This window comes from Nerophis ophidion, linkage group LG04 (genome assembly GCF_033978795.1).
Source record: "Nerophis ophidion isolate RoL-2023_Sa linkage group LG04, RoL_Noph_v1.0, whole genome shotgun sequence".
Lineage (NCBI taxonomy): Eukaryota > Metazoa > Chordata > Actinopteri > Syngnathiformes > Syngnathidae > Nerophis > Nerophis ophidion.
In genome coordinates, this window is record NC_084614.1 from 50065521 (window position 1) to 50079803 (window position 14283).

Sequence of the window (14283 nt, forward strand, 5' to 3'; positions counted from 1 at the left end):
GCCAGAGATATGTTTTTTTGTTAGTTGTACTAGAAAAATGATCTTTTGTAAGGTTTGCAAAGACACAAGTTAGTTTTTTTATTCAATATAACAGTGTAACTGTCATACTAAATATGAAAGGTTTATAATCATAACTCCAAAACCAAATATGAAATGTGTCTTAAAAAGCCTTTAATATTGAATTTATTTAAGTTTTACCAAAATCAGGTATTTTGGAAAGAATCACAAATACAAATATTAGATTTTACTGGCCTCATATTGGTCACACTCAAAATGACAGTTTTTGAAACATAACTCCAAAAATACACATGCAAAATGTCTAATAATGCCCGAAGAAATGCATCTTTGAGAGTTTTCCTGAAAAAAAAAAACATTTGGTAAGGTTTGCAAAAACAAAATTTGATTTGTTACTCAATTTGACAGTAATGTACTTAGAATCCTGAGATAATGCGAAAAAAGCAATAAAAATGTATTCCAACATAATTCCTAATCCAAACGTGCAAAATGTCTAAAAATGCCTGTGATATTGAATATTTTTGAGTTTTACTAAATACAGATGATTTTCTATGGTTTGTAAATACAAAAATGAGGTTTTACTCAATATGACTGTATACTGTAACACTCAATATGACAGTTATTTAAACATAACTCCTACACCACACATGAAAAATGGCTAATAATGCCTGAAAAAATGCATCTTTGGGAGTTTTACTCGAAACATATGCTTTTTTAAATCTTGCAAATGCAAAAAGTAGTTTTTTACTCAATATGACTATAATAGTCTTAGAATCCTGAGATAAGTCGAAAAAAGCAATAAAAATGTATTCAAACATAACTTCTAAACAACACATGCAAAATGGCTAATAATAGCTAGAGATATGTTTTTTTGTTAGTTGTACTAGAAAAATGATCTTTTGTAAGGTTTGCAAAGACACAAGTTAGTTTTTTTATTCAATATAACAGTGTAACTGTCATACTAAATATGAAAGGTTTTTAATCATAACTCCAAAACCAAATATGAAATGTGTCTTAAAAAGCCTTTAATATTGAATTTATGTAAGTTTTAGCAGAATCAGGTATTTTGGAAAGAATCACAAATACAAATATTAGATTTTACTGGCCTCATATTGGTCACACTCAAAATGACAGTTTTTGAAACATAACTCCAAAAATACACATGCAAAATGTCTAATAATGCCTGAAGAAATGCATCTTCGAGAGTTTTCCTGGAAAAAAAACATTTGGTAAGGTTTGCAAAAACAAAATTTGATTTGTTACTCAATTTGACAGTAATATACTTAGAATCCTGAGATAATGCGAAAAAAGCAATAAAAATGTATTCCAACATAATTCCTAATCCAAACGTGCAAAATGTCTAAAAATGCCTGTGATATTGAATACATGTGAGTTTTACTAGATGCAGTTGTTTTTCTATGGTTTGCAAATACAAAAATGAGGTTTTACTCAATATGACTGTATACTGTAACACTCAATATGACAGTTATTTAAACATAACTCCTACACCACACATGAAACATGGCTAATAATGCCTGAAATAATGCATCTTTGGGAGTTTTACTCGAAACATATGCTTTTTTAAATCTTGCAAATGCAAAAAGTAGTTTTTTACTCAATATGAGTATAATAGTCTTACAATCCTGAGTTAATGCGAAAAAAGCAATAAAAATGTATTCAAAATAACTTCTAAACAACACATGCAAAATGGCTAATAATAGCTAGAGATATGTTTTTTTGTTAGTTGTACTAGAAAAATGATCTTTTGTAAGGTTTGCAAAGACACAAGTTAGTTTTTTTATTCAATATAACAGTGTAACTGTCATACTAAATATGAAAGGTTTATAATCATAACTCCAAAACCAAATATGAAATGTGTCTTAAAAAGCCTTTAATATTGAATTTATGTAAGTTTAAGCAGAATCAGGTATTTTGGAAAGAATCACAAATACAAATATTAGATTTTACTGGCCTCATATTGGTCACACTCAAAATGACAGTTTTTGAAGCATAACTCCAAAAATACACATGCAAAATGTCTAATAATCCCTGAAAAAATGCATCTTCGAGAGTTTTCCTGAAAAAAACATTTGGTAAGGTTTGCAAAAACAAAATTTAATTTGTTACTCAATTTGACAGTAATGTACTTAGAATCCTGAGATAATGCGAAAAAAGCAATAAAAATGTATTCCAACATAATTCCTAATCCAAACATGCAAAAAGTCTAAAAATGCCTGTGATATTGAATATATGTGAGTTTTACTAGATACAGTTGTTTTTCTATGGTTTGCAAATACAAAAATGAGGTTTTACTCAATATGACTGTATACTGTAACACTCAATATGACAGTTATTTAAACATGACTCCTACCCCACACATGAAAAATGGCTAATAATGCCTGAAATAATGCATCTTTGGGAGTTTTACTCGAAACATATGCTTTTTTAAATCTTGCAAATGCCAAAAGTAGTTTTTTACTCAATATGACTATAATGTTCTTAGAATCCTGAGATAATGCGAAAAAAGCAATACAATTGTATTCAAACATAACTTCTAAACAACACATGAAAAATGACTGATATTACCTTGAGATATGTATTTTTGTTAGTTGTACTCGAAAAATGATCTTTTATAAGGTTTGCAAAGACACAAGTCAGTGTTTTTATTCAATATAACAGTGTAACTGTCATAATAAATATGAAAGGTTTATAATCATAACTCCAAAACCGAACATGAAATGTGTTTAAAAAGCCTGTAATATTGAATTTATGTGAATTTTAGCAGAATCAGGTATTTTGGAAAGGTTCACAAATACAAAAAAATAGGTTTTACTGGCCTCATATTGGTCACACTCAAAATGACAGTTTTTGAAACATAACTCCAAAAATACACATGCGAAATGTCTAATAATGTCTGAAGAAATGCATCTTTGAGAGTTTTCCTGAAAAAAAAAACATTTGGTGAGGTTTGCAAAATTTTTTTTTATTTTTTACTCAATTCGACAGCAATGTACATAGGATCCTGAGATAATGCGAAAAAAGCAATAAAAATGCATTCCAGCATAATTCCTAATTCAAACATGCAAAATGTCTAAAAATGCCTGTGATATTGAATACTTGTGAGTTTTACTAGATACAGATGTTTTTCAATGGTTTGCAAACACAAAAATGAGGTTTTACTCAATATGACTGTATACTGTAACACTCAATATGACAGTTATTTAAACATAACTCCTACACCACACATGAAAAATAGCTAATAATGCCTGAAATAATGCATCTTTGGGAGTTTTACTCGAAACATATGCTTTTTTATATCTTGCAAATGCAAAAAGTAGTTTTTTACTCAGTATGACTATAATAGTCTTACAATCCTAAAATAATGCGAAAAAAGCAATAAAAATGTATTCAAACATATTTTCTAAACCACACATGCAAAATGGCTAATAATGCCTAGAGATATGTTTTTTTGTTAGTTGTACTAGAAAAATTATCTTTTGTAAGGTTTGCAAAGACATAAGTTATTTTTTTTTATTCAATATAACAGTAAAACTGTCATACTAAATATGAAAGGTTAATAAACATAACTCCAAAACCAAACATGAAATCTGTCTAAAAAAGCCTGTAATATTGACTTTATGTGAGTTTTACCTGAATTAGGTATTTTGGAAAGGTTCACAAATACAAAAATTTGGTTTTACTGGCCTCACATTGGTCACACTCAATAAGACAGTTTTTGAACCCTATCTCCAAAAATACACCTGCAAAATTACAAAAAAATGCCCGATGAAATGTATCTTTGTGAGTTTTACTGGATAAAAAAAACATTTTGTAAGGGTTGCAAAAACAAAAATAAATGTTTTGTAATGTTAATGTAATTTTAAGGTAAATTAATTTTTTTAAATATGTATGTGTATTTTCACATTCAAGGCGAAAAATATATGTAGCCTCTTATAAAAGGTTTATGCTCAAACTAACATTTACATTTTTTTCCCTGTAATATGACATACTTGAGTGACTGCAAGACATACTTAATCAACAGTCAACAGCCTTACAGATCACACTGACGGTGGCCGTACAAAAAACTTTAACAATGTTACAAATATGCGCCAAATTGTGGAGCCACATCAAACAAGAATGACAAACAAATTTCTGGAGAACATCTTCACCGTAACACAACATTAACACAACAGAAACAAAACCCAGAATTCCATGTGTTACAATATACACCCCCACCACCTAACCCCGCCCACCTCAACCAACGCATGGAGGGGGGCGGTGATGTTTTGGGGTGCGGGGTTGGGTGGTAGCAGGGGTGTAGCCCGGAAGAGTCAGCGCTGCATGGGCTTGTGGGTATTTGTTATGTTATGTTGTGTTTATGTTTTGTTACAGTGAGGATGTTTTCCTGAAATGTGTTTATCATTCTTGTTCGATGTGGATTCACAGTGTGGTGCATATTTTGTAACAGTGTTAAAGTTGTTTGTACAGCCACCAGCAGTGTGACCTGTGTGGCTGTTGACCAAGTATGTCTTGCAGTCACTATCACATGCATGACAATACCGTGCACATCACACTCATCAGTAGGCATGCTGATGATTTGGTGAATGAACGTATAAAAAATCACCCGGCCAGACTTTGGGTCAATCCTACATGAGGGTCAGTAAAATTCTCACAGTGAAATAGTAGGATCAGTAAGTATGTTGCTAGGGTGGGGTAGCCATTCATGCAAGGTGAATCCACTTTGCATCAAGTTCCTGCATCCAGTGGCCCCCCACTAAAGTCAATAAGACACCCCTGATCCTAACTATTCAGAAAAAATCTGTAAAACAATGGTATTTTTCTGAGGAACCGCCAGCATTGTCACTTCACTAAAGGTGGTTGGTCGTAATAATTTGGAAAAACTCTTTAGAATAAAGGTATTTTTCTGCAGAACTGTTTGCATCGTCACTTTATTAAAGGTGGTTGATCTTAATAATTTAGTAAAAATCTGTAAAATTATGATATTTCACCCCAAAACGTTTCATGAAAATTTCTGTAAATATAATATTTTTGATCATTATTTGGTTTACAATGTTTTACTTTAGTTTTATGGTTTTTGTTTGGCAGCCGTAGCTGCCAGTAAATGACCGTTTTTTTTTTTACAAAATTTATTTTTACAGTGGGGCTTCGCGGTGGCAGAGGGGTTAGTGCGTCTGCCTCACAATACGAAGTTCCTGCAGTCCTGGGTTCAAATCCAGGCTCGGGATCTTTCTGTGTGGAGTTTGCATGTTCTCCCCGTGAATGCGTGGGTTCCCTCCGGGTACTCCGGCTTCCTCCCACTTCCAAAGACATGCACCTGGGGATAGGTTGATTGGCAACACTAAAAAATTGGCCCTAGTGTGTGAATGTGAGTGTGAATGTTGTCTGTCTATCTGTGTTGGCCCTGCGATGAGGTGGCGACTTGTCCAGGGTGTACCCTGCCTGTCGCCCGATTGTAGCTGAGATAGGCGCCAGCGCCCCCCGCGACCCCGAAAGGGAATAAGCGGTAGAAAATGGATGGATGGATTTTTACAGTGTTTGCTAAGATAAAAGTTAGTTTTTTTTATTCAATATAACAGTAAAACTGTCATACTAATTATGAAAGGTTAATAAACATAACTCCAAAACCAAACATGAAATCTGTCTAAAAAAGCCCGTAATGTTGACTTTATGTGAGTTTTACCTGAATTAGGTATTTTGGAAAGGTTCACAAATACAAAAATGTGGTTTTACTTGGCTAACATTGGTCACACTCAATAAGACAGTTTTTGAACCCTATCGCCAAAAATACACATGCAAAATTACAAAAAAATGCCTGAAGAAATGTATCTTTGTGAGTTTTACTGGATAAAAAAAACATTTTGTAAGGGTTGCAAAAACAAAAAGAAATGTTTTACCCAATTTGACAGTAATGTACCTAAAATCCTGAGACAATGCAAAAAGAGCAATAAAAATGTATTCCAACATAATTCCTAATCCAAATGTGCAAAATGTCTAAAAATGCCTGTGATATTGAATCCATGTGAGTTTTACTAGATACAGTTGATTTCCTATGGTTTGCAAATCCAAAAATTAGGTTTTACTCAATATGACTGTATACTGTAACACTCAATATGACAGTTATTTAAACATAACTCCTACACCACACATGGCTAATAATGCCTGAAATAATGCATCTTTGGGAGTTTTACCCGAAACGATTGCTTTTTAAAATTTTTGCAATGCAAAAAATTGTTGTTTTACTCAATATGACAATAATGTTCTTGGAATCCTGAGATAATGCGAAAAAAGCAATAAAAATGTTTTCAAACACAACTTTTAAACAACACATGCAAAACAGCTAATAATGCCTAAAGATGTGTATCTTTGTACGTTGTAGTAGAAAAATTATCATTTGTAGGGTTCACTGTAAAAAAAAAAAAATCAAATTTTTATGGTTAGTTTACTCTAAATTTCTACTGTAATTTTTCAATTTTTTTTAGATAGGTTGAAAAGCTGTAGAATTGAAAACATTATCTGTAAATAAACAAACCGCCTGTTATTTTGAATAATATACCAGTAATGACGAACTATGTATATTCCTATTTTTTTACAGAAAAATACCAAATTAATTATACATATTATTTTCTGTTTTCTCAAATTACTTTCAATTTCATGTAAAATTACAGTAATTAACTTCATATAAATATGTAGCTTGTTATATAAAAGTATTTGTCCATACTAACAATCTAAAAGTTGTATATCTAATTTTTTTTAATATTTATGTGTATTTTTACATTCAAGGCGAAAAATATATGTAGCCTCTTATAAAAGCTTTATGCTCAAACTAACAATTACATTTTTTTCCCTGTAATATGACATACATGAATGACTGCAAGACATACTTAATCAACAGTCAACAGCCTTACAGATCACACTGACGGTGGCCGTACAAACGACTTTAACAATGTTACAAATATGCGCCACACTGTAGAGCCACATCAAACAAGAATGACAAACACATTTCAGGAGAACATCTTCACCGTAACACAATATTAACACAACAGAAACAATACCCAGAATTCCATGTGTTACAATACACACCCCCACCACCTAAACCCGCCCACCTCAACCAACGCACGGAGGGGGGCAGTGATGTTTTGGGGCGCGGGGTTGGGTGGTAGCGGGGATGTAGCCCGGAAGAGATAGCGCTGCATGGTTTTGTGGGTATTTGTTATGTTGTGTTTATGTTTTATTACAGTGAAGATGTTTTCCTGAAATGTGTTTATCATTCTTGTTCAATGCGGGTTCACAGTGTGGTGCATATTTGTAACAGTGTTAAAGTTGTTTGTGCAGCCACCGTTAGTGTGACCTGTGTGGCTGTTGACCAAGTATATCTTGCAGTCACTATCATATGCACAACAATACCGTACACATCGCTTGCCTCAATTGGCACGCTGATGATTTGGTGAATGAGCGTACAAAGAAGCCCACCGCGGTACTACTTGTCATATTCGCCCGGCCAAGCTTTGAGTCAATCCTATATGAGGGTAGTGAAATTCTCGGGGTGAAATGGTGGGATTGGTAAGTACGTTGCTAGGTTGGGATAGCGATTCATGCAAGGTTAACCCACTTTGTATCAATTTCCTGCATCCAGTGGCCCACCGGTAAAGTGAATGAGACACCCCTGATCCTAACAATTCAGAAAAAATCTGTTAAACAATGGTATTTTTCTGTGGAACCGCCAGCATTGTCACTTCACTAAAGGTGATTGATCGTAATAATTTGGAAAAACTCTTTAGAATAAAGGTATTTTTCTGCAGAACTGTTTGCATCGTCACTTTATTGAAGGTGGTTGATCTTAATAATTTTGTAAAAATCTGTAAAATTACGATATTTCTCCCCAAAACATTTCATAAAAATTTCTGTAAATATAATGTTTTTGATCATTATTTGGTTTACAATGTTTTACTTTAATTTTATGGTTTTTGTTCGGCAGCCGTAGCTGCCAGTAAATGACCGTTTTTTTACAGAATTTTTTTTTAAAGTGTTTTCAAAGATACAAGTTTGTTTTTTTTATTCGATATAACAGTATTACTGTCATACTAAATATGAAAGGTTCATAAACATAACTCCAAAACCAAACATGAAATCTGTCTAAAAAAGCCTGTATTATTGACTTTATGTGAGTTTTACCTGAATTAGGTATTTTGGAAGGGTTCACAATAACAAAAATTTGGTTTTACTGGCCTCACATTGGTCACACTCAATAAGACAGTTTTTGAACCATATCTCCAAAAATACACATGCGAAATTACAAAAAAATGCCTGAAGAAATGTATATTTGTGAGTTTTACTGAAAAAAAAAACATTTTGTAAGGTTTGAAAAAACAAAAAGAAATGTTTTACCCAATTTGACAGTGATGTACCTAAAATCCTGAGATAATGCAAAAAGAGCAATAAAAATGTATTCCATCATAATTCCTAATCCAAACGTGCAATTAGTCTAAAAAAGCCTGTAATATTGATTTTATGTGAGTTTTAACAGAATCAGGTATTTTGGAAAGAATCACAAATACAAAAATTAGGTTTTTACTGGCCTCATATTGGTCACACTCAAAATGACAGTTTTTGAAACATAACTCCAAAAATACACATGCAAAATGTCTAATAATGCCTGAATAAATGCCACTTTGAGAGTTTTCCTGTAAAAAAAAAGCATTTGGTGAGGTTTGCAAAAAGAAATTTTATTTTTTACTCAATGTGACGGTAATGTACTTAGAATCCTGAGATAATGCAAAAAAAGCAATTAAAATGTATTCCAGCATAATTTGTAATCCAAACGTGCAAAATGACTAAAAATGCCTATGATATTGAATACTTCTGAGTTTTACTAGTTGTTTTTCTATGGTTTACAAATACAAAAATGAGGTTTTACTCAATATGACTGTATACTGTAACACTCAATATGACAGTTATTTGAACACAATTCCTACACAACACATGAAAAATAGCTAATAATGCCTGAAATAATGCATCTTTTGGAGTTGTACTCGAAACATATGCTTTTTTAAATCTTGCAAATGCAAAAAGTTGTGTTTTACTCAATATGACAATAATGTTCTTGGAATCCTGAGATAATGCGAAAAAAGCAATACAAATGTTTTCAAACACAACTTTTAAACAACACATGCAAAACGGCTAATAATGCCTAGAGATGTGTATCTTTGTTTGTTGTAGTAGAAAAATTATCATTTGTAGGGTTCACTGTAAAAAAAAAAAAAATCAAATTTTTATGGTTAGTTTACTCTAAATTTCTACTGTAACTTTTCAATTTTTTTTAGATAGGTTGAAAAGCTGTAGAATTGAAAACATTATCTGTAAATAAACAAACCGCCTGTTATTTTGAATAATATACCAGTAATGACGAACTATGTATATTCCTATTTTTTACAGAAAAATACCAAATTAATTATACATATTATTTTCTGTTTTCTCAAATTACTTTCAATTTCATGTAAAATTACAGTAATTAACTTCATATAAATATGTAGCTTGTTATATAAAAGTATTTGTCCATACTAACAATCTGAAAGTTTTATATGTAATTTTAAGGTAAATCAATTTTTTTAAATATTTATGTGTATTTTCACATTCAAGTCGAAACATATATGTAGCCTCTTATAAAAGGTTTATGCTCAAACTAACAATTACATTTTTTTCCCTGTAATATGACATACATGAATGACTGCAAGACATACTTAATCAACAGTCAACAGCCTTACAGATCACACTGACGGTGGCCGTACGAACGACTTTAACAATGTTACAAATATGCGCCACACTGTAGAGCCACATCAAACAAGAATGACAAACACATTTCAGGAGAACATCTTCACCGTAACACAACATTAACAAAACAGAAACAATACCCAGAATTCCATGTGTTACAATACACACCCCCACCACCTAAACCCGCCCACCTCAACCAACGCACGGAGGGGGGCGGTGATGTTTTGGGGCGCGGGGTTGGGTGGTAGCGGGGATGTAGCCCGGAAGAGATAGCGCTGCATGGTTTTGTGGGTATTTGTTATGTTGTGTTTATGTTTTATTACAGTGAAGATGTTTTCCTGAAATGTGTTTATCATTCTTGTTCAATGCGGGTTCACAGTGTGGTCCATATTTGTAACAGTGTTAAAGTTGTTTGTGCAGCCACCGTCAGTGTGACCTGTGTGGCTGTTGACCAAGTATATCTTGCAGTCACTATCATATGCACAACAATACCGTGCACATCACATGCCTCAATTGGCACGCTGATGATTTGGTGAATGAACGTATAAAAAATCATTATCCTGAGATAATGCGAAAAAAGCAATAAAATTGTATTCAAACATAACTTCTAAACAACACATGCAAAATGGCTAATAATGCCTAGAGATATGTATTTGTGTTAGTTGTACTCGAAAAAAAATCTTTTGTAAGGTTTGCAAGGACACAAATTAGTTTTTTTATTCAATATAACAGTGTAATTGTCATACTAAATATGAAAGGTTTATTATCATAACTCCAAAACCAAACATGAAATTTGTCTAAAAAAGCCTGTAACATTGAATTTATGTGCGTTTTAGCAGAATCAGGTATTTTGGAAAGAATCACAAATACAAAAATTAGGTTTTACTGGCCTCATATTGGTCACACTCAAAATGACAGATTTTGAAACATAACTCCAAAAATACACATGCAAAATGTCTAATAATGCCCGAAGAAATGCATCTTCGAGAGTTTTCCTGAAAAAAAACATTTGGTAAGGTTTGCAAAAATAAAATTTGATTTGTTACTCAATTTGACAGTAATGTACTACGAATCCTGAGATAATAAGAAAAAAGCTGTGAAAATGTATTCCAACATAATTCTAAATCCAAACGTGCAAAATGTCTAAAAATGCCTGTGATATTGAATACTTGGGAGTTTTACTATATACAGATGTTTTTCTAAGGTTTGCAAATACAAAAATGAGGTTTTACTCAATATGGCTGTATACTGTAACACTCAATATGACAGTTATTTAAACATAACTCCTACACCACACATGAAAAATGGCTAATAATGACTGAAATAATGCATCTTTGGGAGTTTACTCGAAACATGCACTTTTTTAAATCTTGCAAATGCAAAAAGTAGTTTTTTACTCAATATGACTATAATGTTCTTGGAATCCTGAGATAATTTGAAAAAAGGTACAAAATTGTATCAAACATAACTTCTAAACAACACATGCAAAAGGGCTAATAATGCCTAGAGATATGTTTTTTTGTTAGTTGTACTAGAAAAATGATCTTTTGTAAGGTTTGCAAAGACACACGTTAGTTTTTTTTATTCAATATAACAGTGTAACTGTCATACTAAATATGAAAGGTTTATAATCATAACTCCAAAACCAAACATGAAATTTGTCTTAAAAAGCCTTTAATATTGAATTTATGTAAGTTTTACCAGAATCAGGTATTTTGGAAAGAATCACAAATACAAATATTAGATTTTACTGGCCTCATATTGGTCACACTCAAAATGACAGTTTTTGAAACATAACTCCAAAAATACACATGCAAAATGTCTAATAATGCCCGAAGAAATGCATCTTTGAGAGTTTTCCTGAAAAAAAAAACATTTGGTAAGGTTTGCAAAAACAAAATTTGATTTGTTACTCAATTTTACAGTAATGTACTTAGAATCCTGAGATAATGCGAAAAAAGCAATGAAAATGTATTCCAACATAATTCTAAATCCAAACGTGCAAAATGTCTAAAAATGCCTGTGATATTGAATACTTGTGAGTTTTACTATATACAGTTGTTTTTTTAAGGTTTGCAAATACAAAAATTAGGTTTTACTCAATATGACTGTATACTGTAACACTCAATATGAGAGTTATTTAAACATAACTCCTACACCACACATGAAAAATGGCTAATAATGCCTGAAATAATGCATCTTTGGGAGTTTTTCTCGAAACATATGCTTTTTTAAATCTTGCAAATGCCAAAAGTAGTTTTTTACTCAATATGACTATAATAGTCTGAGAAACCTGAGATAATGCGAAAAAAGCAATAAAAATTTATTCAAACATAACTTCTAAACAACACTTGCAAAATGGCTAATAATAGCCAGAGATATGTTTTTTTGTTAGTTGTACTAGAAAAATGATCTTTTGTAAGGTTTGCAAAGACACGAGTTAGTTTTTTTATTCAATATAACAGTGTAACTGTCATACTAAATATGAAAGGTTTATAATCATAACTCCAAAACCAAATATGAAATTTGTCTTAAAAAGCCTTTAATATTGAATTTGTGTAAGTTTTAGCAGAATCAGGTATTTTGGAAAGAATAACAAATACAAATATTAGATTTTACTGGCCTCATATTGGTCACACTCAAAATGACAGTTTTTGAAGCATAACTCCAAAAATACACATGCAAAATGTCTAATAATGCCTGAAAAAATGCATCTTCGAGAGTTTTCCTGAAAAAAAACATTTGGTAAGGTTTGCAAAAACTAAATTTGATTTGTTACTCAATTTGACAGTAATGTACTTAGAATCCTGAGATAATGCGAAAAAAGCAATAAAAATGTAGTCCAACATAATTCCTAATCCAAACGTGCAAAATGTCTAAAAATGCCAGTGATATTGAATACATGTGAGTTTTACTAGATGCAGTTGTTTTTCTATGGTTTGCAAATACAAAAATGAGGTTTTACTCAATATGACTGTATACTGTAACACTCAATATGACAGTTATTTAAACATAACTCCTGCACCACACATGAAAAATGGCTAATAATGCCTGACAAAATGCATCTTTGGGAGTTTTACTCGAAACATATGCTTTTTTAAATCTTGCAAATGCAAAAAGTAGTTTTTTACTCAATGTGACTATAATAGTCTTACAATCCTGAGATAATGTGAAAAAAGCAATACAAATGTATTCAAACATAACTTCTAAACAACACATGCAAAATGGCTAATAATAGCTAGAAATATATTTTTTTGTTAGTTGTACTAGAAAAATGATCTTTTGTAAGGTTTGCAAAGACACAAGTTAGTTTTTTTATTCAATATAACAGTGTAACTGTCATAATAAATATGAAAGGTTTATAATCATAACTCCAAAACCAAATATGAAATTTGTCTTAAAACGCCTTTAATATTGAATTTATGTAAGTTTTACCAAAATCAGGTATTTTGGAAAGAATCACAAATACAAATATTAGATTTTACTGGCCTCATATTGGTCACACTCAAAATGACAGTTTTTGAAACATAACTCCAAAAATACACATGCAAAATGTCTAATAATGCCTGATAAAATGCATCTTCGAGAGTTTTCCTGAAAAAAAACATTTGGTAAGGTTTGCAAAAACCAAATTTGATTTGTTACTCAATTTGACAGTAATGTACTTAGAATCCTGAGATAATGCAAAAAAAGCAATAAAAATGTATTCCAACATAATTCCTAATCCAAACGTGCAAAATGTCTAAAAATGCCTGTGATATTGAATACATGTGAGTTTTACTAGATGCAGTTGTTTTTCTATGGTTTGCAAATACAAAAATGAGGTTTTACTCAATATGACTGTATACTGTAACACTCAATATGACAGTTATTTAAACATAACTCCTACACCACACATGAAAAATGGCTAATAATGCCTGAAATAATGCATCTTTGGGAGTTTTACTCGAAACATATGCTTTTTTAAATCTTGCAAATGCAAAAAGTAGTTTTTTACTCAATATGACTATAATAGTCTTACAATCCTGAGATAATGCGAAAAAAGCAATAAAAATGTATTCAAACATAACTTCTAAACAACACATGCAAAATGGCTAATAATAGCTATAGATATGTTTTTTTGTTAGTTGTACTAGAAAAATGATCTTTTGTAAGGTTTGCAAAGACACAAGTTAGTTTTTTTATTCAATATAACAGTGTAACTGTCATACTAAATATGAAAGGTTTATAATCATAACTCCAAAACCAAATATGAAATGTCTCTTAAAAAGCCTTTAATATTGAATTTGTGTAAGTTTTAGCAGAATCAGGTATTTTGGAAAGAATCACAAATACAAATATTAGATTTTACTGGCCTCATATTGGTCACACTCAAAATGACAGTTTTTGAAACATAATTCCAAAAATACACATGCAAAATGTCTAATAATGACTGAAGAAATGCATCTTCGAGAGTTTTCCTGAAAAAAAAACATTTGG